General features: G+C 28.0%; 1 pseudogene; it reads right to left on the minus strand.

Annotated features, from left to right (window-relative positions):
- Positions 1 to 551: 551 nt before the first annotated feature.
- On the minus strand, positions 552 to 3,395 carry LOC112756650 (acyl transferase 4-like; annotated as a pseudogene).
- Positions 3,396 to 10,672: the final 7,277 nt, after the last annotated feature.

A 10,672-nucleotide genomic window follows, 5' to 3' on the forward strand; every position in this document is an offset into this window, starting at 1 on the left:
AAATATTAAAAATTATTAATATTTAAATTAGACTGAACTTTTATTTATACTAGACTAAATACTAAATAATTTTTTTTAAATTAAATATGCATAATAACTTATTATTATTAATTTTTTTTAAAAAAAGATAGGGTCGAGGCCTCCACTCGCCTCTTATGTCCTCCCTGTTTTTATTGTATATTTTAATATATATTTTATAATAATACTAATTTTAATATTTTAATATATATAATATTTTTTTATTGAAGATAAAAAGACTCGAATACAATATCTTAAATGAATATGAAAAGACTATGCCATTTGAGTTATAACTCATTAATTAATATATATAATATTATTATTTAATTATTTTCAGAACATGCATTTTTACCATATTAACTATATTATAAATATACTAAAAATAATTACTAAAATTAATTATTAATATAAAATATATATTAAAATATAAAATATATCTTAAAAATAAATTAAATAATATATATTTATATATATTAACTATTTTTATGTTTAGTATAAATGATATATTTTTATTTCATGGGATCACGTAAACACTAAATAGGCAAAGACCTTAGCATATGCATTATTGATTGAGAGATATTAAAAAAGAGCTTATAATAATAATAGTAAAAATAATAATAATAATAATAATAATAATAATAATAATAATAATAATAATCCATGAGAGCATGCATTTGATGGAGGAAGGGATGGCGATGATCTTGTTCAACGCACCACGTCATCAAACGAATTCCTTTGTTTGGGAGGAGGGTGAGAGGCATGTACCCCACAATTCCTACGGGGATTATGCTTGACCCTTGTATGGGCACCACGTGTACCGGTGGACCCCACCCGAAGTCAACTTGGTTGAATCCCAGCCTCCCCCACTCCGATATGAAGAGCGTCCTGTAGCTCAAAGGAGGGGCAAAAGGGTCATCCCAACAGTCACCCTTCAAATACTTGCCAAACTCGGACGGTAATTTGGTCTTTGCATCTTGTATCATTTTCACCACATCGAAGAGCGACGCGTCTCTGAGCGACTCGTAGGAAGCGGTGATCGTCACTGGGAAGAAACAGTTGCCGTAGAAGCCAGCGGGGAGAGGAGGGTCCAAGATTTGACGGCAGTTAGCGAAGAACACAAGCTTCAGCTCGGCGTTGGATTCGAAATCAATGGCTCTTGCTCTGCTTGTCCATAATCCCGCGGCTACGATTTCGAAGGAAGAGCAAGCGAGTCCGGTGAGCCGCTGAAAGTCTTGCTTGAGGTTGTTGATTCGATGCATGGGGATGTCTACGGTAGCGTGTTCTAGCTTGTAGCTTGGCATGGTTGGTGGTAGTTTAGGGAGTGGAGGTGGCGACGGTGATGGTGGTGGTGAGGGAGCGAAGTGTCTGTGCCAGAGCGGTTCAATGGTGGGGTTGTGAAGACCTCTAGCTAGCTCCCCTACGGCGTTGAGAAATTGAGCAGCACCAAGGCCATCGCATATGGTGTGGCAGAATACGAGGCCTATCACAAATCCTCCACATCCAAATTGTGTCACCTGATCATAAGATGCATGAAAAATCATTCAATCTAACGGGCAACCAAAATCAAAACAAAAAACTACCCGCCCACAAAAAATTTGCCACTAAATTAGTTATGGAGCATGTTTATAAAAAAAAAATGAGAAAGCCTACAGCACCTTTATTAAAAGGAAAAGTTTAAATTTTGGTGTTTTCTGACCGGCACTTAATCATCAAAAGAAAAGTGAGTGATTTCTCATCATTGGATGTAATCTCACACTATTAAAAATACTATTGATGGCCAATTAATGATTATAAAATACCAAAATTGTTAGCCCCTAGCATTACCATTATTAAAATTTAGTTAGTACTTAATTATTAGATGTTATTTCACATTATTAAAAATATTAATAATAGTTAATTGATGACTACATATCACAAATTCTGCTAATTCCTAGTACTCCTTTTTTAGAAGTTATAATCTTATTATATTTCATATTTTAATATATGTTATATATACATCACTAATTTAATAACTAATTTTTATGTACAACAAATATGTATATAATAGAAGTTAGTTAATGTTATATCTAATTAATGACTCAAAATAAATTAAAGACTTTTATTAATATTAATATTTTTATACTTTTAAAATTTATGATTTGTTATTTAAAATTTAATATTTAAGATTTAAAAAATAATGTTTTTTCCAAGTGTTAGGCCAAAATTATTGTTGGTCATGTATTGGTCAACTTGAATAATAAAATCTTTTTTAAAAGTAATTAGGGACTAATTTTAGTATACGAATATTATTTTTAAAGATTTTTTAATGAGTTTAAAAAAATTTTAAAAGTAAAAATAAAAATATTAAAAAAATAAAATATACATTTTTTAGAAATTATAATTTTTTTTAAATATTTTAATATAATAAATAAATAAATAATATTTTTATATAAAATATTTAAACATTAAATTTTTTTTTTATTTTTTTAAAAAATTATTTTAAAAAATTATTTTTTAAAAAACTTGTCCAAAAAATCCGTTATGTATTTGTATAAATATATGTGATATTTATTTTGTACCTTATATATTTTAACATATATTATATATACATAATTAATTTGATAATTGATTTTTTGTGTACAATTAATATGTTTATAATAAAAATTAGTTCATATTATATATCAAGATTAGGTTATATCTGATTAATGACTCGGAATAAAATTAAAACTTATTAATATTAATATTTTTACACTATTAGAATTTATAAATCTGTATTTAAAATTTAAAATTTAATACTTAATTAAAATTTAAAAAATATTTTTTTTTCCAAGTGTTAGGCCAAAAATATTGTTGGTCATGTATTGGTGAACTTGAATAATCAAAATCTTTTATTAGTTAACTAACTAAAGTTTATCAAATCAAAGACATATATACCTGCATTTTGACAAGGGGGTCAATGCCTTCGGTTTGAGGAACATCATCAGGAAGAAGATGATCATACGGAATAGACTGAATGTCATCAAAGAAATGAAGAGATTGAAGAGTGCAATCAGTAGAAGCCTCAACAAACCAGGCACCGTCCCCGGAGCATTGAACTTGGAGGCACCCTGCTTCATCATTTTGTTCCGATTTGTGAATGAGGCGCCCAGCAAGAGGGTATAAGGAACCAATGCTCTAGACAAGGCTTCTCTTATGACACTTGCAGCTTCAGGGCCATGGCTGAACACATGCAACGTTCTGGCATCGCACCTTAGAACAGGTATCTTATCGATCAATGATAGGTCTAGTGTGGTCAATGGTGTCTCTTCAGCTGGCTTAACGACACTACGTTTTGTTCTTATCACACACATGGTGCGATGCCCATCATGCTAACTAGAAAGGTTGCTATGGAGATCCAATTTTTGGCATATCAATATGAATTCTAATGTTTATTTATAATTGATCAAATCTTTATACTGGAATATTTTTCTATTTCAGGTTCTTGGCTTTTAAGTCTGAACTTTTTGTTTGGTGGATTAAGTACAAAACTGCACTCCTCCGCCAAGCATTTTTAATTTTTTATTCTTCTTATTCTTGTTATTATTACTAGTTATATTAGATATCCAAAAATATTATTATTTTTTATTTTGTTTAACAATAATTTGCATTTATATTTACAGATATTTTACATATAAAGAGTATATAATTTATTTGTATTTATATTTATCAGAGTTTGCACACATAAATTAATACAATTTATATCTAAATTTTTTAAAATTTATACACATAAATTAATAAAATTTATTTATTAAAATAATTTATTATTAATATTGATCAAATAATAATAAAAAATACTAAAAACTACTTGTTTAAAAAAATTGTATTATTATTATTCTTATTTGCTCTGATATCTCTGCTTTTGTTTCAAGGATTTTATATATGCTAGTGTACTATTTATTAATTCCTTTTTTTATAAATTAGATATAAATAATAGTACTAAATTTGATATTAATCGAAATAGTAAGCATATTACATTAAAGCTACAAAATTATGGATTCGAATTTGATAATTAAAAAAATTATAAATTATATTTAATAAAAGGGGCACTCTCCTATATAGATTGAAGTTATACAGAGGAAATATAAATTTTTTATAGTTATTTTTTATTATTTTATTAATATTCAAAATGTGGGTTTTAATTTTTTCAATTTCTTTTTCATCCTATAAAAAAAAGATCTGTAAACTTACATTTTTATTATATAATTCACCTTAATAAAAAATATTTTAAAAAAAAAATATATACATTAATTTTGTCCAATATTCTCTTTATATATATATATATATATATATATATATATATATATATATATATATATATATCACTCAACATTCAAGAATATTACGGAATTTTATGTTATTATACCTGTCTATGAAGTGTAATGAGATATTATAGATTGAGTGAGCTACCAATCTAGTTTTTGTTTATTTTTTAGAGTGATAATGCAATTTTTTAAAATAAAAATATTTTTTTTTGTTTTTGTCCTTTATCTTTATTTTTGTGACACAATATGACAGTTTTTGTGGGTGTTTTTCTGATAATTTTAAACAGAAAACACTAACGTATGAGGTTTAGAAATAAATATAGATCTAATTGTCTCTAAATTTAAATTAGTTAAAAGTTTATTTGTCTTTATTTTTTAAATAATATTTTTTTAAATTATTTTTTATTAATAATTATATTAATATTATTTTTAATAAATTATTAAATATATAGTATAATAAGTACAAACTAATTAACAAGCTATTCAAATTTAAAATATAATTCATTAGGAAGCTAAATAAATAATTCTCAAATATAATTTTTAAATATATAAATAATAAATATTAAAATACGATTAATACATTAATAATAATAATCTTATGATATATTATTAGTATTATGTTCTAGATTATTTTTACAATAAAGTGAAAATTAATAAACATATTATTTGATATATAGTAAATTTTTTTTGAGTAATAACAAATTTAATTTTTTATCTCTTTAAACTAAATTAATAATTCTATTTGTTATCTTTGTATTAAAATTCACTATGAGTAGGCTACTAATACTAAACGAAATAAAAACATAATATATATTATAGAGACCACTTATAAACTCAACAAACTCAAAGCATCAATAATATTATTAATATATTAATGATACATATTGTCATAAAGTTATAGATCGATAAAAATTTATCAATATAAGAATAATGTAGATTAATTAAAATTTTAAGTATATTAAAATTTAATTAAATTTATATATATTTTACTCAAAATATACATAAAATTTTAATTGATTTTGAGTAAAATATATGTAAATTTAATTGAATTTTAATATACGTAAAATTTTAATTAATCCATGTTATTCTTATATTGATAAATCTTTATCGATTTGTAACTTTATGATAAGGGAGTCACTCAGATCAAGATGTTTTCTAGTAATTAAAATTTAATACATATAATCGATTAAATAGTATTATTTTTGTCAAAATTAGATCAGATAAATTAATTTGACCAAAAAATCGATAAACCAAACTTTGAACTGATCTACATTAATATTTTTTTTATAGAAAATAACTAAAATACTTCTTTATATATATATATATATATTGAAATCCTAAATCCTAATCCTATAACGACAAAGAGAAAAGAGAAGGGTTAGAATTTAAGATTCTCAAAATTTATATATATATATATATATATAATAAAAAGAGTATTTTAGTCATTTTTTATAATAAGAATATTATAGTTATTTTTTATAAAAAAATATTAATTTAAACCGATTCAAGGTATAGTTTATTGATTTTTTGGCCAATTCAATTTATCTGATATAATTTTGATAAAAATAACATAGTTTAATCAATTATATGTATCGAATTTTAATGACTAAAAAATATCTTTAAAAAAAAGACATTTTAAACGTGTTTATCTGAGTGACTCCCTTATGACAATCTGTATTATTAATAGATTAATAATAGAGATAAATACCAAATCGGTACTCGAAAGATTCTAAAACTGATAAAATGGTACCAGAACCTCCATCACTCCCCCTCCCTCCTTCAACACCACCACTCACAGCAACAACAACTTCAACATCAACAACAACAACAATCTCAACCATCAAGGACCACCATCACCACTATCGTAGCCACAATAAGGTTTGGCAATGAAAATCATAAACGAAGCAATGTTTTCAATTGGACAATGAGGTCCATAGATCCTTGCAACAAAGAACGAAAAACTGTTAGTGGAAACGACAGCGTTGGCCTGAGGCTGAGTGTAAGACCCCAAATTTTCGAAAATTAAATAATTAACTAATGAGTTAATTATGATCTATTATTTTATTTAAAGAAAATTATTTTCTTAAAAGTAATTAAATTAAATTTTATTATTATTATTATTATTATTATTATTTCTAGGGTCCTTCGGTGGTTTCACTAAGGAAACAAAGAAAAAACAAAAAGGCAAAGGCTTATGCATGCATGTACATATATATATGACGGAAGATCAAATGGATGACACATAAGCATCCATTTCTCAACAAAACTTTATCATTCAGTTTCAAACTCATTGCATGCAAAAGGGAAAGAGTGACCGAGAGAGAAAGAGAGAGAACCGTAACCCATCAAATTTCTGCCTTCAATTTCTCGCGATCCGTAACTCCAATAAAAAATCTAATCCGATAAAAGTGTTCGTATCCTTCTCCTCTACGTGTTGGCGTTATTTTTGTCCAGTGGAAGTCGACGGTGACGTAGCTCCCCTACCCCTTAAGTTCGGTTAACTGGAGTTCTAGGAAGCACAGACGATTTCTGACGCTTTCTCCTTCAGCAGCTCGGTCAGAAAGCTTCTCCGGAACTTTCGATAATTTTAATTTCGTATGAAGGTAGGGAATTTATTTTTAAAGATAAACGTTTTTAATTTAGAATGCCTACAAAATTAATTGAATAATTATATATATATTAATAATAGTAATGTTATTGAGTATGGATTATTGCTCTGAATGTGACTGTTTTCTGATTACTAAGAATTTCGCTGATTTGAGAATTGTTGAGAAAAAGGCTGGTGAATTGTTGAGGAATAAGGAACCCGTAAGGGTGGTTTAGACCGAATTTTAGAGAAAATGCCGCCGAAATTTTATAAAATCTGAGGTTTTATTTGAAAAGTTATTTTAAAAGATTTGGTTTTGGAAAATTAAATTATTTAAAATATATTTAGTTAAGGAAAATTTATTCTATTTTAAAGTTTGATTTATTAAGAAAAATATAATGTTTTAAACCCAATCTTTTAAGGAGAGATTTTGTTTTAAGTAAAGATTTGAGCTCAGTTTATTAAGAAAAGGAATCTCTGCCACAGGAGAGCAGAGAACAAGGATTTAAAGAATATATTAATTAATGAAGTGTCTGTCACAGGAGAGCAGATGTGACATTGTTTGGGCCTTAGTGCCAAATGTAAAGTGGGGACGCCCACACACTGAGAACTGTTTTCCAGATGTACGCTTATTGATTTGGAAAGTCACACTGATGCGGCCTAGCCGTACGACTTATAAGCACACTGATGCATCTGGAAAGCCATATCTGGGACTTGTGCCCGGATAATGTCGGGAGCGGGTAGGCAACCGACACATGAGCTCATGGCCTGCGTTAGGGATAGACATGCATCATGTTGTTTGCACATTTGCATTTGATTGCGCTTGCTTGTCTTATTACTTTGTGATTGTATTGTTTGTCTTGTTGTGACTTGCTTGTACATTGAATTGAATCTCTTGCTTGCACTACTTGTTTGTGAGTGTATTAAAGTGATTACGAGTTGACATTTGACGGAGGATTAACTATGTGGCTGAGAGACAGAAAATGTGACTAATTTTTATATTTAAGTTTTGTTTTGAGTTAAGAGATTTTAAAAGGAAGTAATTAATTATCTAAAGTAGAACCAAGAGTATTTTCAAAGGGTTTGATAAAAATATATTTTTATTGAGTAAAGTTAATTATTTGTACTTTATATCATTACTTTTACGGCATTCCCATTCCCTACTGAGAACGTGTGGTTTGTTCTCACCCCAAATCTTCCACCCTTTCAGTGACACAGGTTCGGAGATTCAGTAAAAAGTTGCAGATGATTCGTAGATTTACTTGTGATTCCTGTTGTTTTTATAGAGTTCCCTCGTCCTTGTTGCTTTAGGGTTTTTATTTTATCCAGAGGGATAGGTATTGTATTTGAGTTTTACATTGAATTTAATCGTATAACATCTATTATTATTAGTAATTATGTGATTATTATTATTTGAAGATCTTTTGTTATGTGATTTTTAATTACTAAAATCTATTTTCTGAAATTTTCTTAAAAACGGAAACGCGATATCGACGTAAAGGCTCAATAGTAAATTTATAATAAAAGAAATCAGGTCCGTAACGCCTTACTTTTGGTACGATCATGACGTGCTAACAGTTAGGGTGTTACACTGAGCGACGGTAGCGTCCTGCGGCGTATGCCATGAGGAGGAAAGAGGAGAAGTGTGACGGAGAGAGATCTGGCAGATAGAGCCGATCCAGTGAGATCTGGCGCTGATGATACGCAAATTGCGGATTTGGACCAGGGCACCGGGTTTTAGGTACTTGTGGAAGTTGTGTGGGTGTTGACGAAGGGAGGGAAGAGTGTGCATTGGGGAGGGGGCTGCGATAGGGAGGGGGTTGCGATGGGGAGGGAGAGGAAGGGGGAATGTGCGTTGGGAGCGGGGCTGTGTCGGGGAGGGAGAGTGTGTGTTGGGGAGGGGGCTTTAGTGGTGGTTTGCCAGGTCATCAAAATATGGTGGCCACGTCATCATTTTACTTGTTGGAGATTTGTTCTGGCGAGTTTGAGGACACGCTTGTCAAATTTTAAAATTTTTTAGGGACTATTTTGTCAATAACAAAAATCAGGTACTATTTTGCCAGCGCCAAAATATTTTGGGTACCGATTTGATATTTACCTCTTAATAATATTATTGATGCTTTGAATTTGTTGAGTTTATAAATAATTTCCATAATATATATATATATATATATATATATATATATATATATATATATATATATATATATATGTTTTAGTGCAAAGATACTAAATAGAATTATTAATTTAGTTTAAAGAGATGAAAAATTAAAATTGTTATTACTCATATATTGAATAATGTGTTCATTAATTTTTACTTTATTATAAAAATGATCTAGATCATAATATTAATAATATATTATAGAATTATTATTATTAATATATTAACTGTATTTTAATGTTTATTATTTATATATTTAAAAAGTATATTTGAGAATTATTTAGTTAATTTTATAATAAATAATAAGTTTAAATTTGAATAATTACAATAAACAAATGAATAAATAAAAAATCTAATTTATTTTGTCACAGTGACTCTGCCGGCGGCGCAGGAACGAAACAATCAACCTACCAAACTTATCGAATCCATTCTAGAAAAACCAGTGCTTTCTTTTTTGGAGCACAACAAAAACTAACCACACCCATCCAATTGGTCTTATTTTAATCCACACATACCAGAAATATATTAGTCCTTCTTCTTTTGCATGATTGCCTTTGAACTTTACTTTAGCACGCAATTCATAATGATTTTTCCTTTTTCATTACTTTATTTCAAAAGATTAATTCAACTGTTTACCTAATTTTTAATAGTTTGAATTAAAGTTATAACATATGGTCTCAATCTTTTGTGTATCGGTGTATGTGTGGTTTCTGGTTTGCTATGTGATAACTTCAATTGCTGCTGAATTTGGTGATCCATGTTCCATGATTTATGATTAGTTGTGAATTGTGCATGGACTTCACGTTTGGCCACCTTCTAACTAATTTTGTTCTGTTCTTCATATATTATATACTTCTGTTAGAATCATATAATATAGTCACATTTTAATTAATTATGATAATAATAATAATATCTTGTAGCTTTATAGTTAGTATCATCAGGCTTTTGCATTCAGGTCCATGATATATACTAAACAAATTTCAGAAGTTTTACTGAGATTAATATAAACGTTGCAACATGATGGTCCAGCTTTAATTTATATATTTAAATGTGGCATTAAAAAATAAAATGACTTTGAATAAACATTTTTGTAGGCATATTAGTTATTAATCAAACATGAGTAACCTACTTTACAATAAAGTAATATATAAAATATGAAGAATTTGAAAACGGCAGTAGAGATCTGAAAATTAAAGAAATTATTCCATTAAAAAATAATTAATAAACTTTGAAACGATATGACATGAATGCACGTTTCCTTCTTTCAAATGTATTTATAATTCGTAATATTATATTTATTATTTTTATGTACAACAAATTCGATTCATCTAATTTAATTTCAAGAATTGTAATTATATTTTTTTAATTAAATTTTTTAGTTTTTCAAATATATTATATATGTTAAATATGGGTATTAAAGAAATGATGAATTTAATTATCACTTAATTTTTTTAATATACTTTTGGATCTGTAACAGTCTAGACCACCCGCTAGCACGATATTGTCCGCTTTGGCACACAAGGCCTCACGGTTTTGCCTTTGACGATAGGGATGCTAGCCGAAGCCCCCTACACTCACTCGTCAAAACGCGTCATGCTAGGGAGAGGTATCCACACCCTTATAAGG

This window comes from Arachis hypogaea, chromosome 16, assembly GCF_003086295.3.
Source record: "Arachis hypogaea cultivar Tifrunner chromosome 16, arahy.Tifrunner.gnm2.J5K5, whole genome shotgun sequence".
NCBI classification, from domain to species: Eukaryota; Viridiplantae; Streptophyta; class Magnoliopsida; order Fabales; family Fabaceae; genus Arachis; species Arachis hypogaea.